Here is a 17,223-nt window from a genome sequence, read left to right on the forward strand (position 1 = left end):
CTCGCTCTCTCTCCCTAAGATGTGTCCGGCATAGGCCAGGGTGCCACTCGAGGCCCAAACCAATTCTGGTTATCGCTTCTCGGCCTTTTGGCTAAGATCAAGTGTAGTCCCTTCATTGGGTTTGCCTTGGTCTTGGCTGGGAGGGGCCCGGGCTTGCACAACCGCCGGCCTCGGGGATTGTTGCGCCTTTTGGTGCTTACGTCCCCTTATGGCTGGTGGTTCCTGGGCTCGGGAGGCGATCACCTGCGGCACTGCGCTTTTGTGTGGTGGCCGATGACCGTTTTCTGAAATTTGCGGATGAAATCTCATCTGTTCTTATCAGTTTAATATCTGATACGTCCCCTATCTGGGGACCATATATTAAATGGATTTTTAGAACAGGGAGATGGAAAAAGAGCTTGCTCTGTCCACTCCACGCATTGACCTGGTATTGCAGTACCTCCAGGAACGGTGCACCCCTTCTTAACCCAGTTTCCAAAAGCAGAACTCGATTCACCTGATTCATATTAGCCCGATTAGCGAATTGAAATGAATTTTTATCTAACACACTTTTTACTTGCTTTATTCATCCAAATAGCAAACTCATCACCACTCAACTTCACCAACTCTGCTATGTCCCGTGCAGTATCTTGTTGTCAGTCTAATCTAGATCATGTGTAATTGAATGGAATAGATCCCTTTTGGACAAAGTGGAGTCAGATGCTGCAGTGACCACAGGTGTGAGAGGATCTACAATTGGCATCTGGTGTTATCTCTCTGCTTCCACTCCAAATAAAGTTACCTGTTGTTACCTGAACGTCAAATACTAAGAATGGGCGGCCTATGAAAGAATTAGTACTTTCATTAAGTATACTAAACCGGCTAATTGGGAATAGACAAACTGTAAAAAGCCCTCTGAGAAAGCCCCTCTCTAACCTTTGTTAGTAAGCTTTTCTGTAGCCTGCCTGTTGATGTATTTTCGGTTTGAACAGTGCACAACATGAAGAGACGGAACACTGGCGGCTTGTCACAATGCCCCCCGATGACATCACAATAGCGCTGCTGCCTAGAAAACAAGCTGCGCAGAAGAAGTTGTTCTTTGGGTGGGAGGGTGGGCTAGTGGAAGGAGGGGGCAATCTCTTTTTTTCCCGGGTGGTAGGGGGATGACAGGAGAAGGGAAGCGGGTGGTGAGAAAGGTACAGAGGGCAGGGTTTGGGGGCTGGGAAGGAAAGGGAAAAGATTAGGGTTTGGGGATGATGAAAGGGCTTTCTACGGGTAAGGATGGCAAAGGGTGGCAGTGACGGAAAGTCAGGCAACCTGTCCTGTCCGTCTTTTTGTATCGTGAATTGGAAAGACTGCAAGGGGGAGGGGAGTTGCTTGCGCCCTAAAGGAGGAGTTATTCAGATTCATTGCAGTGGGCGGCGGCTGCAAAACGCACCATTCTTCTTGTTTTTGCTCTGCAAAGCAGCCTTTTCAAGGGTTGGCTTGGGTGACAAAATGTCTTGTGTAGGCGTGGGTTTGTCTCCCTCTCGCTCTCTCTCCCTAAGATGTGTCCGGCATAGGCCAGGGTGCCACTCGAGGCCCAAACCAATTCTGGTTATCGCTTCTCGGCCTTTTGGCTAAGATCAAGTGTAGTATCTGTTCTTATCAGTTTAATATCTGATACGTCCCCTATCTGGGGACCATATATTAAATGGATTTTTAGAACAGGGAGATGGAAAAAGAGCTTGCTCTGTCCACTCCACGCATTGACCTGGTATTGCAGTACCTCCAGGAACGGTGCACCCCTTCTTAACCCAGTTTCCAAAAGCAGAACTCGATTCACCTGATTCATATTAGCCCGATTAGCGAATTGAAATGAATTTTTATCTAACACACTTTTTACTTGCTTTATTCATCCAAATAGCAAACTCATCACCACTCAACTTCACCAACTCTGCTATGTCCCGTGCAGTATCTTGTTGTCAGTCTAATCTAGATCATGTGTAATTGAATGGAATAGATCCCTTTTGGACAAAGTGGAGTCAGATGCTGCAGTGACCACAGGTGTGAGAGGATCTACAATTGGCATCTGGTGTTATCTCTCTGCTTCCACTCCAAATAAAGTTACCTGTTGTTACCTGAACGTCAAATACTAAGAATGGGCGGCCTATGAAAGAATTAGTACTTTCATTAAGTATACTAAACCGGCTAATTGGGAATAGACAAACTGTAAAAAGCCCTCTGAGAAAGCCCCTCTCTAACCTTTGTTAGTAAGCTTTTCTGTAGCCTGCCTGTTGATGTATTTTCGGTTTGAACAGTGCACAACATGAAGAGACGGAACACTGGCGGCTTGTCACAATGCCCCCCGATGACATCACAATAGCGCTGCTGCCTAGAAAACAAGCTGCGCAGAAGAAGTTGTTCTTTGGGTGGGAGGGTGGGCTAGTGGAAGGAGGGGGCAATCTCTTTTTTTCCCGGGTGGTAGGGGGATGACAGGAGAAGGGAAGCGGGTGGTGAGAAAGGTACAGAGGGCAGGGTTTGGGGGCTGGGAAGGAAAGGGAAAAGATTAGGGTTTGGGGATGATGAAAGGGCTTTCTACGGGTAAGGATGGCAAAGGGTGGCAGTGACGGAAAGTCAGGCAACCTGTCCTGTCCGTCTTTTTGTATCGTGAATTGGAAAGACTGCAAGGGGGAGGGGAGTTGCTTGCGCCCTAAAGGAGGAGTTATTCAGATTCATTGCAGTGGGCGGCGGCTGCAAAACGCACCATTCTTCTTGTTTTTGCTCTGCAAAGCAGCCTTTTCAAGGGTTGGCTTGGGTGACAAAATGTCTTGTGTAGGCGTGGGTTTGTCTCCCTCTCGCTCTCTCTCCCTAAGATGTGTCCGGCATAGGCCAGGGTGCCACTCGAGGCCCAAACCAATTCTGGTTATCGCTTCTCGGCCTTTTGGCTAAGATCAAGTGTAGTATCTGTTCTTATCAGTTTAATATCTGATACGTCCCCTATCTGGGGACCATATATTAAATGGATTTTTAGAACAGGGAGATGGAAAAAGAGCTTGCTCTGTCCACTCCACGCATTGACCTGGTATTGCAGTACCTCCAGGAACGGTGCACCCCTTCTTAACCCAGTTTCCAAAAGCAGAACTCGATTCACCTGATTCATATTAGCCCGATTAGCGAATTGAAATGAATTTTTATCTAACACACTTTTTACTTGCTTTATTCATCCAAATAGCAAACTCATCACCACTCAACTTCACCAACTCTGCTATGTCCCGTGCAGTATCTTGTTGTCAGTCTAATCTAGATCATGTGTAATTGAATGGAATAGATCCCTTTTGGACAAAGTGGAGTCAGATGCTGCAGTGACCACAGGTGTGAGAGGATCTACAATTGGCATCTGGTGTTATCTCTCTGCTTCCACTCCAAATAAAGTTACCTGTTGTTACCTGAACGTCAAATACTAAGAATGGGCGGCCTATGAAAGAATTAGTACTTTCATTAAGTATACTAAACCGGCTAATTGGGAATAGACAAACTGTAAAAAGCCCTCTGAGAAAGCCCCTCTCTAACCTTTGTTAGTAAGCTTTTCTGTAGCCTGCCTGTTGATGTATTTTCGGTTTGAACAGTGCACAACATGAAGAGACGGAACACTGGCGGCTTGTCACAATGCCCCCCGATGACATCACAATAGCGCTGCTGCCTAGAAAACAAGCTGCGCAGAAGAAGTTGTTCTTTGGGTGGGAGGGTGGGCTAGTGGAAGGAGGGGGCAATCTCTTTTTTTCCCGGGTGGTAGGGGGATGACAGGAGAAGGGAAGCGGGTGGTGAGAAAGGTACAGAGGGCAGGGTTTGGGGGCTGGGAAGGAAAGGGAAAAGATTAGGGTTTGGGGATGATGAAAGGGCTTTCTACGGGTAAGGATGGCAAAGGGTGGCAGTGACGGAAAGTCAGGCAACCTGTCCTGTCCGTCTTTTTGTATCGTGAATTGGAAAGACTGCAAGGGGGAGGGGAGTTGCTTGCGCCCTAAAGGAGGAGTTATTCAGATTCATTGCAGTGGGCGGCGGCTGCAAAACGCACCATTCTTCTTGTTTTTGCTCTGCAAAGCAGCCTTTTCAAGGGTTGGCTTGGGTGACAAAATGTCTTGTGTAGGCGTGGGTTTGTCTCCCTCTCGCTCTCTCTCCCTAAGATGTGTCCGGCATAGGCCAGGGTGCCACTCGAGGCCCAAACCAATTCTGGTTATCGCTTCTCGGCCTTTTGGCTAAGATCAAGTGTAGTATCTGTTCTTATCAGTTTAATATCTGATACGTCCCCTATCTGGGGACCATATATTAAATGGATTTTTAGAACAGGGAGATGGAAAAAGAGCTTGCTCTGTCCACTCCACGCATTGACCTGGTATTGCAGTACCTCCAGGAACGGTGCACCCCTTCTTAACCCAGTTTCCAAAAGCAGAACTCGATTCACCTGATTCATATTAGCCCGATTAGCGAATTGAAATGAATTTTTATCTAACACACTTTTTACTTGCTTTATTCATCCAAATAGCAAACTCATCACCACTCAACTTCACCAACTCTGCTATGTCCCGTGCAGTATCTTGTTGTCAGTCTAATCTAGATCATGTGTAATTGAATGGAATAGATCCCTTTTGGACAAAGTGGAGTCAGATGCTGCAGTGACCACAGGTGTGAGAGGATCTACAATTGGCATCTGGTGTTATCTCTCTGCTTCCACTCCAAATAAAGTTACCTGTTGTTACCTGAACGTCAAATACTAAGAATGGGCGGCCTATGAAAGAATTAGTACTTTCATTAAGTATACTAAACCGGCTAATTGGGAATAGACAAACTGTAAAAAGCCCTCTGAGAAAGCCCCTCTCTAACCTTTGTTAGTAAGCTTTTCTGTAGCCTGCCTGTTGATGTATTTTCGGTTTGAACAGTGCACAACATGAAGAGACGGAACACTGGCGGCTTGTCACAATGCCCCCCGATGACATCACAATAGCGCTGCTGCCTAGAAAACAAGCTGCGCAGAAGAAGTTGTTCTTTGGGTGGGAGGGTGGGCTAGTGGAAGGAGGGGGCAATCTCTTTTTTTCCCGGGTGGTAGGGGGATGACAGGAGAAGGGAAGCGGGTGGTGAGAAAGGTACAGAGGGCAGGGTTTGGGGGCTGGGAAGGAAAGGGAAAAGATTAGGGTTTGGGGATGATGAAAGGGCTTTCTACGGGTAAGGATGGCAAAGGGTGGCAGTGACGGAAAGTCAGGCAACCTGTCCTGTCCGTCTTTTTGTATCGTGAATTGGAAAGACTGCAAGGGGGAGGGGAGTTGCTTGCGCCCTAAAGGAGGAGTTATTCAGATTCATTGCAGTGGGCGGCGGCTGCAAAACGCACCATTCTTCTTGTTTTTGCTCTGCAAAGCAGCCTTTTCAAGGGTTGGCTTGGGTGACAAAATGTCTTGTGTAGGCGTGGGTTTGTCTCCCTCTCGCTCTCTCTCCCTAAGATGTGTCCGGCATAGGCCAGGGTGCCACTCGAGGCCCAAACCAATTCTGGTTATCGCTTCTCGGCCTTTTGGCTAAGATCAAGTGTAGTATCTGTTCTTATCAGTTTAATATCTGATACGTCCCCTATCTGGGGACCATATATTAAATGGATTTTTAGAACAGGGAGATGGAAAAAGAGCTTGCTCTGTCCACTCCACGCATTGACCTGGTATTGCAGTACCTCCAGGAACGGTGCACCCCTTCTTAACCCAGTTTCCAAAAGCAGAACTCGATTCACCTGATTCATATTAGCCCGATTAGCGAATTGAAATGAATTTTTATCTAACACACTTTTTACTTGCTTTATTCATCCAAATAGCAAACTCATCACCACTCAACTTCACCAACTCTGCTATGTCCCGTGCAGTATCTTGTTGTCAGTCTAATCTAGATCATGTGTAATTGAATGGAATAGATCCCTTTTGGACAAAGTGGAGTCAGATGCTGCAGTGACCACAGGTGTGAGAGGATCTACAATTGGCATCTGGTGTTATCTCTCTGCTTCCACTCCAAATAAAGTTACCTGTTGTTACCTGAACGTCAAATACTAAGAATGGGCGGCCTATGAAAGAATTAGTACTTTCATTAAGTATACTAAACCGGCTAATTGGGAATAGACAAACTGTAAAAAGCCCTCTGAGAAAGCCCCTCTCTAACCTTTGTTAGTAAGCTTTTCTGTAGCCTGCCTGTTGATGTATTTTCGGTTTGAACAGTGCACAACATGAAGAGACGGAACACTGGCGGCTTGTCACAATGCCCCCCGATGACATCACAATAGCGCTGCTGCCTAGAAAACAAGCTGCGCAGAAGAAGTTCTTTGGGTGGGAGGGTGGGCTAGTGGAAGGAGGGGGCAATCTCTTTTTTTCCCGGGTGGTAGGGGGATGACAGGAGAAGGGAAGCGGGTGGTGAGAAAGGTACAGAGGGCAGGGTTTGGGGGCTGGGAAGGAAAGGGAAAAGATTAGGGTTTGGGGATGATGAAAGGGCTTTCTACGGGTAAGGATGGCAAAGGGTGGCAGTGACGGAAAGTCAGGCAACCTGTCCTGTCCGTCTTTTTGTATCGTGAATTGGAAAGACTGCAAGGGGGAGGGGAGTTGCTTGCGCCCTAAAGGAGGAGTTATTCAGATTCATTGCAGTGGGCGGCGGCTGCAAAACGCACCATTCTTCTTGTTTTTGCTCTGCAAAGCAGCCTTTTCAAGGGTTGGCTTGGGTGACAAAATGTCTTGTGTAGGCGTGGGTTTGTCTCCCTCTCGCTCTCTCTCCCTAAGATGTGTCCGGCATAGGCCAGGGTGCCACTCGAGGCCCAAACCAATTCTGGTTATCGCTTCTCGGCCTTTTGGCTAAGATCAAGTGTAGTATTGTTCGAAAAGGTGGTTTAAGGCTCCGGCCACCTTAGTACAATGATGCAATGCACACTGGAAGGTTGCACTTGTTAGTACTTTGGGAGGATAGTATATCCATCTAGAGGAAACCATGGCCCTACCAGGATTGAGGCTATTAGACTGAGTAAGTGTGGGGGTTATGGTGCAATGTGCCCCAGGAATGGACACCCTGGAGGGAGTCTGAACTTGCTAGGTTGGGACCCTGGTAAGCCTCAGACTCTGTCGCACGCCGCGCCTTGCCTATTCATACTTTCCAAGCATATTGCCCTATCCTGGCCTTCTGGCTAAGAAGGGAAATTTTTATAATCCCGGTCGGAAGTCCGGTCAGCTTTGGGCTGAGAAACCAACACCCGGTTGGAGGTCCGGGTCAGCTTTGGCTGAGAAACCAACACCCGGTTGGAGGTCCGGTTAGCCTTGGGCTGAGAAACCAACACCCGGTTGGAGGTCCGGTCAGCCTTGGGCTGAGAAACCAACACCCGGTTGGAGGTCCGGTCAGCCTTGGGCTGAGAAACCAACACCGGTTGACGGTCCGGGCAGTCTCGGCTGCGAAACCAACGACTAGTAGCTCCCTACTCCACTTGGGTAAGATGCCTCGGTGGACGCTGGGAGCAACAACAAGGCTCAACCAGGCTTCGGCTTGGGGGAGCACCGAAGATCCCTGACCCTCGCTGTGGCCTTCTGGCTCGGAGGGACGGGGTTGATTTTTGGGGATCCTCTTCTCACGGAGGGGTCCACACGAATCCTAGCCTTTGCACTGTTTTTGGTGTGACTTCGGTCATGCATTTTTGCGGTGCTTTGGAAAGCTTCATTAAATCAAAATCTGTTCTTATCAGTTTAATATCTGATACGTCCCCTATCTGGGGACCATATATTAAATGGATTTTTAGAACAGGGAGATGGAAAAAGAGCTTGCTCTGTCCACTCCACGCATTGACCTGGTATTGCAGTACCTCCAGGAACGGTGCACCCCTTCTTAACCCAGTTTCCAAAAGCAGAACTCGATTCACCTGATTCATATTAGCCCGATTAGCGAATTGAAATGAATTTTTATCTAACACACTTTTTACTTGCTTTATTCATCCAAATAGCAAACTCATCACCACTCAACTTCACCAACTCTGCTATGTCCCGTGCAGTATCTTGTTGTCAGTCTAATCTAGATCATGTGTAATTGAATGGAATAGATCCCTTTTGGACAAAGTGGAGTCAGATGCTGCAGTGACCACAGGTGTGAGAGGATCTACAATTGGCATCTGGTGTTATCTCTCTGCTTCCACTCCAAATAAAGTTACCTGTTGTTACCTGAACGTCAAATACTAAGAATGGGCGGCCTATGAAAGAATTAGTACTTTCATTAAGTATACTAAACCGGCTAATTGGGAATAGACAAACTGTAAAAAGCCCTCTGAGAAAGCCCCTCTCTAACCTTTGTTAGTAAGCTTTTCTGTAGCCTGCCTGTTGATGTATTTTCGGTTTGAACAGTGCACAACATGAAGAGACGGAACACTGGCGGCTTGTCACAATGCCCCCCGATGACATCACAATAGCGCTGCTGCCTAGAAAACAAGCTGCGCAGAAGAAGTTGTTCTTTGGGTGGGAGGGTGGGCTAGTGGAAGGAGGGGGCAATCTCTTTTTTTCCCGGGTGGTAGGGGGATGACAGGAGAAGGGAAGCGGGTGGTGAGAAAGGTACAGAGGGCAGGGTTTGGGGGCTGGGAAGGAAAGGGAAAAGATTAGGGTTTGGGGATGATGAAAGGGCTTTCTACGGGTAAGGATGGCAAAGGGTGGCAGTGACGGAAAGTCAGGCAACCTGTCCTGTCCGTCTTTTTGTATCGTGAATTGGAAAGACTGCAAGGGGGAGGGGAGTTGCTTGCGCCCTAAAGGAGGAGTTATTCAGATTCATTGCAGTGGGCGGCGGCTGCAAAACGCACCATTCTTCTTGTTTTTGCTCTGCAAAGCAGCCTTTTCAAGGGTTGGCTTGGGTGACAAAATGTCTTGTGTAGGCGTGGGTTTGTCTCCCTCTCGCTCTCTCTCCCTAAGATGTGTCCGGCATAGGCCAGGGTGCCACTCGAGGCCCAAACCAATTCTGGTTATCGCTTCTCGGCCTTTTGGCTAAGATCAAGTGTAGTCCCTTCATTGGGTTTGCCTTGGTCTTGGCTGGGAGGGGCCCGGGCTTGCACAACCGCCGGCCTTGGGGATTGTTGCGCCTTTTGGTGCTTACGTCCCCTTTTGGCTGGTGGTTCCTGGGCTCGGGAGGCGATCACCTGCGGCACTGCGCTTTTGTGTGGTGGCCGATGACCGTTTTCTGAAATTTGCGGATGGAATCTCATCTGTTCTTATCAGTTTAATATCTGATACGTCCCCTATCTGGGGACCATATATTAAATGGATTTTTAGAACAGGGAGATGGAAAAAGAGCTTGCTCTGTCCACTCCACGCATTGACCTGGTATTGCAGTACCTCCAGGAACGGTGCACCCCTTCTTAACCCAGTTTCCAAAAGCAGAACTCGATTCACCTGATTCATATTAGCCCGATTAGCGAATTGAAATGAATTTTTATCTAACACACTTTTTACTTGCTTTATTCATCCAAATAGCAAACTCATCACCACTCAACTTCACCAACTCTGCTATGTCCCGTGCAGTATCTTGTTGTCAGTCTAATCTAGATCATGTGTAATTGAATGGAATAGATCCCTTTTGGACAAAGTGGAGTCAGATGCTGCAGTGACCACAGGTGTGAGAGGATCTACAATTGGCATCTGGTGTTATCTCTCTGCTTCCACTCCAAATAAAGTTACCTGTTGTTACCTGAACGTCAAATACTAAGAATGGGCGGCCTATGAAAGAATTAGTACTTTCATTAAGTATACTAAACCGGCTAATTGGGAATAGACAAACTGTAAAAAGCCCTCTGAGAAAGCCCCTCTCTAACCTTTGTTAGTAAGCTTTTCTGTAGCCTGCCTGTTGATGTATTTTCGGTTTGAACAGTGCACAACATGAAGAGACGGAACACTGGCGGCTTGTCACAATGCCCCCCGATGACATCACAATAGCGCTGCTGCCTAGAAAACAAGCTGCGCAGAAGAAGTTGTTCTTTGGGTGGGAGGGTGGGCTAGTGGAAGGAGGGGGCAATCTCTTTTTTTCCCGGGTGGTAGGGGGATGACAGGAGAAGGGAAGCGGGTGGTGAGAAAGGTACAGAGGGCAGGGTTTGGGGGCTGGGAAGGAAAGGGAAAAGATTAGGGTTTGGGGATGATGAAAGGGCTTTCTACGGGTAAGGATGGCAAAGGGTGGCAGTGACGGAAAGTCAGGCAACCTGTCCTGTCCGTCTTTTTGTATCGTGAATTGGAAAGACTGCAAGGGGGAGGGGAGTTGCTTGCGCCCTAAAGGAGGAGTTATTCAGATTCATTGCAGTGGGCGGCGGCTGCAAAACGCACCATTCTTCTTGTTTTTGCTCTGCAAAGCAGCCTTTTCAAGGGTTGGCTTGGGTGACAAAATGTCTTGTGTAGGCGTGGGTTTGTCTCCCTCTCGCTCTCTCTCCCTAAGATGTGTCCGGCATAGGCCAGGGTGCCACTCGAGGCCCAAACCAATTCTGGTTATCGCTTCTCGGCCTTTTGGCTAAGATCAAGTGTAGTATCTGTTCTTATCAGTTTAATATCTGATACGTCCCCTATCTGGGGACCATATATTAAATGGATTTTTAGAACAGGGAGATGGAAAAAGAGCTTGCTCTGTCCACTCCACGCATTGACCTGGTATTGCAGTACCTCCAGGAACGGTGCACCCCTTCTTAACCCAGTTTCCAAAAGCAGAACTCGATTCACCTGATTCATATTAGCCCGATTAGCGAATTGAAATGAATTTTTATCTAACACACTTTTTACTTGCTTTATTCATCCAAATAGCAAACTCATCACCACTCAACTTCACCAACTCTGCTATGTCCCGTGCAGTATCTTGTTGTCAGTCTAATCTAGATCATGTGTAATTGAATGGAATAGATCCCTTTTGGACAAAGTGGAGTCAGATGCTGCAGTGACCACAGGTGTGAGAGGATCTACAATTGGCATCTGGTGTTATCTCTCTGCTTCCACTCCAAATAAAGTTACCTGTTGTTACCTGAACGTCAAATACTAAGAATGGGCGGCCTATGAAAGAATTAGTACTTTCATTAAGTATACTAAACCGGCTAATTGGGAATAGACAAACTGTAAAAAGCCCTCTGAGAAAGCCCCTCTCTAACCTTTGTTAGTAAGCTTTTCTGTAGCCTGCCTGTTGATGTATTTTCGGTTTGAACAGTGCACAACATGAAGAGACGGAACACTGGCGGCTTGTCACAATGCCCCCCGATGACATCACAATAGCGCTGCTGCCTAGAAAACAAGCTGCGCAGAAGAAGTTGTTCTTTGGGTGGGAGGGTGGGCTAGTGGAAGGAGGGGGCAATCTCTTTTTTTCCCGGGTGGTAGGGGGATGACAGGAGAAGGGAAGCGGGTGGTGAGAAAGGTACAGAGGGCAGGGTTTGGGGGCTGGGAAGGAAAGGGAAAAGATTAGGGTTTGGGGATGATGAAAGGGCTTTCTACGGGTAAGGATGGCAAAGGGTGGCAGTGACGGAAAGTCAGGCAACCTGTCCTGTCCGTCTTTTTGTATCGTGAATTGGAAAGACTGCAAGGGGGAGGGGAGTTGCTTGCGCCCTAAAGGAGGAGTTATTCAGATTCATTGCAGTGGGCGGCGGCTGCAAAACGCACCATTCTTCTTGTTTTTGCTCTGCAAAGCAGCCTTTTCAAGGGTTGGCTTGGGTGACAAAATGTCTTGTGTAGGCGTGGGTTTGTCTCCCTCTCGCTCTCTCTCCCTAAGATGTGTCCGGCATAGGCCAGGGTGCCACTCGAGGCCCAAACCAATTCTGGTTATCGCTTCTCGGCCTTTTGGCTAAGATCAAGTGTAGTATCTGTTCTTATCAGTTTAATATCTGATACGTCCCCTATCTGGGGACCATATATTAAATGGATTTTTAGAACAGGGAGATGGAAAAAGAGCTTGCTCTGTCCACTCCACGCATTGACCTGGTATTGCAGTACCTCCAGGAACGGTGCACCCCTTCTTAACCCAGTTTCCAAAAGCAGAACTCGATTCACCTGATTCATATTAGCCCGATTAGCGAATTGAAATGAATTTTTATCTAACACACTTTTTACTTGCTTTATTCATCCAAATAGCAAACTCATCACCACTCAACTTCACCAACTCTGCTATGTCCCGTGCAGTATCTTGTTGTCAGTCTAATCTAGATCATGTGTAATTGAATGGAATAGATCCCTTTTGGACAAAGTGGAGTCAGATGCTGCAGTGACCACAGGTGTGAGAGGATCTACAATTGGCATCTGGTGTTATCTCTCTGCTTCCACTCCAAATAAAGTTACCTGTTGTTACCTGAACGTCAAATACTAAGAATGGGCGGCCTATGAAAGAATTAGTACTTTCATTAAGTATACTAAACCGGCTAATTGGGAATAGACAAACTGTAAAAAGCCCTCTGAGAAAGCCCCTCTCTAACCTTTGTTAGTAAGCTTTTCTGTAGTCTGCCTGTTGATGTATTTTCGGTTTGAACAGTGCACAACATGAAGAGACGGAACACTGGCGGCTTGTCACAATGCCCCCCGATGACATCACAATAGCGCTGCTGCCTAGAAAACAAGCTGCGCAGAAGAAGTTGTTCTTTGGGTGGGAGGGTGGGCTAGTGGAAGGAGGGGGCAATCTCTTTTTTTCCCGGGTGGTAGGGGGATGACAGGAGAAGGGAAGCGGGTGGTGAGAAAGGTACAGAGGGCAGGGTTTGGGGGCTGGGAAGGAAAGGGAAAAGATTAGGGTTTGGGGATGATGAAAGGGCTTTCTACGGGTAAGGATGGCAAAGGGTGGCAGTGACGGAAAGTCAGGCAACCTGTCCTGTCCGTCTTTTTGTATCGTGAATTGGAAAGACTGCAAGGGGGAGGGGAGTTGCTTGCGCCCTAAAGGAGGAGTTATTCAGATTCATTGCAGTGGGCGGCGGCTGCAAAACGCACCATTCTTCTTGTTTTTGCTCTGCAAAGCAGCCTTTTCAAGGGTTGGCTTGGGTGACAAAATGTCTTGTGTAGGCGTGGGTTTGTCTCCCTCTCGCTCTCTCTCCCTAAGATGTGTCCGGCATAGGCCAGGGTGCCACTCGAGGCCCAAACCAATTCTGGTTATCGCTTCTCGGCCTTTTGGCTAAGATCAAGTGTAGTATCGTTCGAAAAGGTGGTTTAAGGCTCCGGCCACCTTAGTACAATGATGCAATGCACACTGGAAGGTTGCGCTTGTTAGTACTTTGGGAGGATAGTATATCCATCTAGAGGAAACCATGGCCCTACCAGGATCGAGGCTATTAGACTGAGTAAGTGTGGGGGTTATGGTGCAATGTGCCCCAGGAATGGACATCCTGGAGGGAGTCTGAACTTGCTATGTTGGGACCCTGGTAAGCCTCAGACTCTGTCGCACGCCGCGCCTTGCCTATTCATACTTTCCAAGCATATTGCCCTATCCCGGCCTTCTGGCTAAGAAGGGAAATTTTTATAATCCCGGTCGGAGGTCCGGTCAGCTTTGGGCTGAGAAACCAACACCCGGTTGGAGGTCCGGGTCAGCTTTGGCTGAGAAACCAACACCCGGTTGGAGGTCCGGTTAGCCTTGGGCTGAGAAACCAACACCCGGTTGGAGGTCCGGTCAGCCTTGGGCTGAGAAACCAACACCTGGTTGGAGGTCCGGTCAGCCTTGGGCTGAGAAACCAACACCGGTTGACGGTCCGGGCAGTCTCGGCTGCGAAACCAACGACTAGTAGCTCCCTTCTCCACTTGGGTAAGATGCCTCGGTGGACGCTGGGAGCAACAACAAGGCTCAACCAGGCTTCGGCTTGGGGGAGCACCGAAGATCCCTGACCCTCGCTGTGGCCTTCTGGCTCGGAGGGACGGGGTTGATTTTTGGGGATCCTCTTCTCACGGAGGGGTCCACACGAATCCTAGCCTTTGCACTGTTTTTGGTGTGACTTCGGTCATGCATTTTTGCGGTGCTTTGGAAAGCTTCATTAAATCAAAATCTGTTCTTATCAGTTTAATATCTGATACGTCCCCTATCTGGGGACCATATATTAAATGGATTTTTAGAACAGGGAGATGGAAAAAGAGCTTGCTCTGTCCACTCCACGCATTGACCTGGTATTGCAGTACCTCCAGGAACGGTGCACCCCTTCTTAACCCAGTTTCCAAAAGCAGAACTCGATTCACCTGATTCATATTAGCCCGATTAGCGAATTGAAATGAATTTTTATCTAACACACTTTTTACTTGCTTTATTCATCCAAATAGCAAACTCATCACCACTCAACTTCACCAACTCTGCTATGTCCCGTGCAGTATCTTGTTGTCAGTCTAATCTAGATCATGTGTAATTGAATGGAATAGATCCCTTTTGGACAAAGTGGAGTCAGATGCTGCAGTGACCACAGGTGTGAGAGGATCTACAATTGGCATCTGGTGTTATCTCTCTGCTTCCACTCCAAATAAAGTTACCTGTTGTTACCTGAACGTCAAATACTAAGAATGGGCGGCCTATGAAAGAATTAGTACTTTCATTAAGTATACTAAACCGGCTAATTGGGAATAGACAAACTGTAAAAAGCCCTCTGAGAAAGCCCCTCTCTAACCTTTGTTAGTAAGCTTTTCTGTAGCCTGCCTGTTGATGTATTTTCGGTTTGAACAGTGCACAACATGAAGAGACGGAACACTGGCGGCTTGTCACAATGCCCCCCGATGACATCACAATAGCGCTGCTGCCTAGAAAACAAGCTGCGCAGAAGAAGTTGTTCTTTGGGTGGGAGGGTGGGCTAGTGGAAGGAGGGGGCAATCTCTTTTTTTCCCGGGTGGTAGGGGGATGACAGGAGAAGGGAAGCGGGTGGTGAGAAAGGTACAGAGGGCAGGGTTTGGGGGCTGGGAAGGAAAGGGAAAAGATTAGGGTTTGGGGATGATGAAAGGGCTTTCTACGGGTAAGGATGGCAAAGGGTGGCAGTGACGGAAAGTCAGGCAACCTGTCCTGTCCGTCTTTTTGTATCGTGAATTGGAAAGACTGCAAGGGGGAGGGGAGTTGCTTGCGCCCTAAAGGAGGAGTTATTCAGATTCATTGCAGTGGGCGGCGGCTGCAAAACGCACCATTCTTCTTGTTTTTGCTCTGCAAAGCAGCCTTTTCAAGGGTTGGCTTGGGTGACAAAATGTCTTGTGTAGGCGTGGGTTTGTCTCCCTCTCGCTCTCTCTCCCTAAGATGTGTCCGGCATAGGCCAGGGTGCCACTCGAGGCCCAAACCAATTCTGGTTATCGCTTCTCGGCCTTTTGGCTAAGATCAAGTGTAGTATCTGTTCTTATCAGTTTAATATCTGATACGTCCCCTATCTGGGGACCATATATTAAATGGATTTTTAGAACAGGGAGATGGAAAAAGAGCTTGCTCTGTCCACTCCACGCATTGACCTGGTATTGCAGTACCTCCAGGAACGGTGCACCCCTTCTTAACCCAGTTTCTAAAAGCAGAACTCGATTCACCTGATTCATATTAGCCCGATTAGCGAATTGAAATGAATTTTTATCTAACACACTTTTTACTTGCTTTATTCATCCAAATAGCAAACTCATCACCACTCAACTTCACCAACTCTGCTATGTCCCGTGCAGTATCTTGTTGTCAGTCTAATCTAGATCATGTGTAATTGAATGGAATAGATCCCTTTTGGACAAAGTGGAGTCAGATGCTGCAGTGACCACAGGTGTGAGAGGATCTACAATTGGCATCTGGTGTTATCTCTCTGCTTCCACTCCAAATAAAGTTACCTGTTGTTACCTGAACGTCAAATACTAAGAATGGGCGGCCTATGAAAGAATTAGTACTTTCATTAAGTATACTAAACCGGCTAATTGGGAATAGACAAACTGTAAAAAGCCCTCTGAGAAAGCCCCTCTCTAACCTTTGTTAGTAAGCTTTTCTGTAGCCTGCCTGTTGATGTATTTTCGGTTTGAACAGTGCACAACATGAAGAGACGGAACACTGGCGGCTTGTCACAATGCCCCCCGATGACATCACAATAGCGCTGCTGCCTAGAAAACAAGCTGCGCAGAAGAAGTTGTTCTTTGGGTGGGAGGGTGGGCTAGTGGAAGGAGGGGGCAATCTCTTTTTTTCCCGGGTGGTAGGGGGATGACAGGAGAAGGGAAGCGGGTGGTGAGAAAGGTACAGAGGGCAGGGTTTGGGGGCTGGGAAGGAAAGGGAAAAGATTAGGGTTTGGGGATGATGAAAGGGCTTTCTACGGGTAAGGATGGCAAAGGGTGGCAGTGACGGAAAGTCAGGCAACCTGTCCTGTCCGTCTTTTTGTATCGTGAATTGGAAAGACTGCAAGGGGGAGGGGAGTTGCTTGCGCCCTAAAGGAGGAGTTATTCAGATTCATTGCAGTGGGCGGCGGCTGCAAAACGCACCATTCTTCTTGTTTTTGCTCTGCAAAGCAGCCTTTTCAAGGGTTGGCTTGGGTGACAAAATGTCTTGTGTAGGCGTGGGTTTGTCTCCCTCTCGCTCTCTCTCCCTAAGATGTGTCCGGCATAGGCCAGGGTGCCACTCGAGGCCCAAACCAATTCTGGTTATCGCTTCTCGGCCTTTTGGCTAAGATCAAGTGTAGTCCCTTCATTGGGTTTGCCTTGGTCTTGGCTGGGAGGGGCCCGGGCTTGCACAACCGCCGGCCTCGGGGATTGTTGCGCCTTTTGGTGCTTACGTCCCCTTCTGGCTGGTGGTTCCTGGGCTCGGGAGGCGATCACCTGCGGCACTGCGCTTTTGTGTGGTGGCCGATGACCGTTTTCTGAATTTTGCGGATGAAATCTCATCTGTTCTTATCAGTTTAATATCTGATACGTCCCCTATCTGGGGACCATATATTAAATGGATTTTTAGAACAGGGAGATGGAAAAAGAGCTTGCTCTGTCCACTCCACGCATTGACCTGGTATTGCAGTACCTCCAGGAACGGTGCACCCCTTCTTAACCCAGTTTCCAAAAGCAGAACTCGATTCACCTGATTCATATTAGCCCGATTAGCGAATTGAAATGAATTTTTATCTAACACACTTTTTACTTGCTTTATTCATCCAAATAGCAAACTCATCACCACTCAACTTCACCAACTCTGCTATGTCCCGTGCAGTATCTTGTTGTCAGTCTAATCTAGATCATGTGTAATTGAATGGAATAGATCCCTTTTGGACAAAGTGGAGTCAGATGCTGCAGTGACCACAGGTGTGAGAGGATCTACAATTGGCATCTGGTGTTATCT

At 47.8% G+C, this 17,223-nt stretch overlaps 12 non-coding genes and 2 pseudogenes across 12 annotated transcripts; all 14 read left to right on the forward strand.

Annotated features, from left to right (window-relative positions):
* Positions 1-276: 276 nt before the first annotated feature.
* On the forward strand, positions 277-461 carry LOC142277833 (U2 spliceosomal RNA). The gene has a single exon (XR_012740935.1). It is a non-coding gene; the product is annotated as a U2 spliceosomal RNA (small nuclear RNA).
* A 1,117-nt stretch (positions 462-1,578) lies between these two features.
* Positions 1,579-1,769, forward strand: LOC142277771 (U2 spliceosomal RNA). Its single transcript, XR_012740882.1, has one exon. It is a non-coding gene; the product is annotated as a U2 spliceosomal RNA (small nuclear RNA).
* A 1,117-nt stretch (positions 1,770-2,886) lies between these two features.
* On the forward strand, positions 2,887-3,077 carry LOC142277772 (U2 spliceosomal RNA). The gene has a single exon (XR_012740883.1). It is a non-coding gene; the product is annotated as a U2 spliceosomal RNA (small nuclear RNA).
* A 1,117-nt stretch (positions 3,078-4,194) lies between these two features.
* LOC142277774 (U2 spliceosomal RNA) lies at positions 4,195-4,385 on the forward strand. The gene has a single exon (XR_012740884.1). It is a non-coding gene; the product is annotated as a U2 spliceosomal RNA (small nuclear RNA).
* Positions 4,386-5,502: 1,117 nt separating this feature from the next.
* Positions 5,503-5,693, forward strand: LOC142277775 (U2 spliceosomal RNA). The gene has a single exon (XR_012740885.1). It is a non-coding gene; the product is annotated as a U2 spliceosomal RNA (small nuclear RNA).
* Positions 5,694-6,807: 1,114 nt separating this feature from the next.
* LOC142277854 (U2 spliceosomal RNA) lies at positions 6,808-6,949 on the forward strand (annotated as a pseudogene).
* Positions 6,950-7,646: 697 nt separating this feature from the next.
* LOC142277824 (U2 spliceosomal RNA) lies at positions 7,647-7,841 on the forward strand. Its single transcript, XR_012740927.1, has one exon. It is a non-coding gene; the product is annotated as a U2 spliceosomal RNA (small nuclear RNA).
* A 1,322-nt stretch (positions 7,842-9,163) lies between these two features.
* LOC142277837 (U2 spliceosomal RNA) lies at positions 9,164-9,348 on the forward strand. Its single transcript, XR_012740939.1, has one exon. It is a non-coding gene; the product is annotated as a U2 spliceosomal RNA (small nuclear RNA).
* A 1,117-nt stretch (positions 9,349-10,465) lies between these two features.
* Positions 10,466-10,656, forward strand: LOC142277776 (U2 spliceosomal RNA). The gene has a single exon (XR_012740886.1). It is a non-coding gene; the product is annotated as a U2 spliceosomal RNA (small nuclear RNA).
* A 1,117-nt stretch (positions 10,657-11,773) lies between these two features.
* On the forward strand, positions 11,774-11,964 carry LOC142277777 (U2 spliceosomal RNA). The gene has a single exon (XR_012740887.1). It is a non-coding gene; the product is annotated as a U2 spliceosomal RNA (small nuclear RNA).
* A 1,117-nt stretch (positions 11,965-13,081) lies between these two features.
* LOC142277855 (U2 spliceosomal RNA) lies at positions 13,082-13,223 on the forward strand (annotated as a pseudogene).
* Positions 13,224-13,920: 697 nt separating this feature from the next.
* LOC142277825 (U2 spliceosomal RNA) lies at positions 13,921-14,115 on the forward strand. Its single transcript, XR_012740928.1, has one exon. It is a non-coding gene; the product is annotated as a U2 spliceosomal RNA (small nuclear RNA).
* Positions 14,116-15,232: 1,117 nt separating this feature from the next.
* On the forward strand, positions 15,233-15,423 carry LOC142277778 (U2 spliceosomal RNA). Its single transcript, XR_012740888.1, has one exon. It is a non-coding gene; the product is annotated as a U2 spliceosomal RNA (small nuclear RNA).
* Positions 15,424-16,745: 1,322 nt separating this feature from the next.
* Positions 16,746-16,930, forward strand: LOC142277831 (U2 spliceosomal RNA). The gene has a single exon (XR_012740933.1). It is a non-coding gene; the product is annotated as a U2 spliceosomal RNA (small nuclear RNA).
* The last annotated feature ends 293 nt before the right edge of the window (positions 16,931-17,223 follow it).

The sequence above is a fragment of the Anomaloglossus baeobatrachus genome, unplaced genomic scaffold, assembly GCF_048569485.1.
Source record: "Anomaloglossus baeobatrachus isolate aAnoBae1 unplaced genomic scaffold, aAnoBae1.hap1 Scaffold_413, whole genome shotgun sequence".
Classification (NCBI taxonomy): domain Eukaryota; kingdom Metazoa; phylum Chordata; class Amphibia; order Anura; family Aromobatidae; genus Anomaloglossus; species Anomaloglossus baeobatrachus.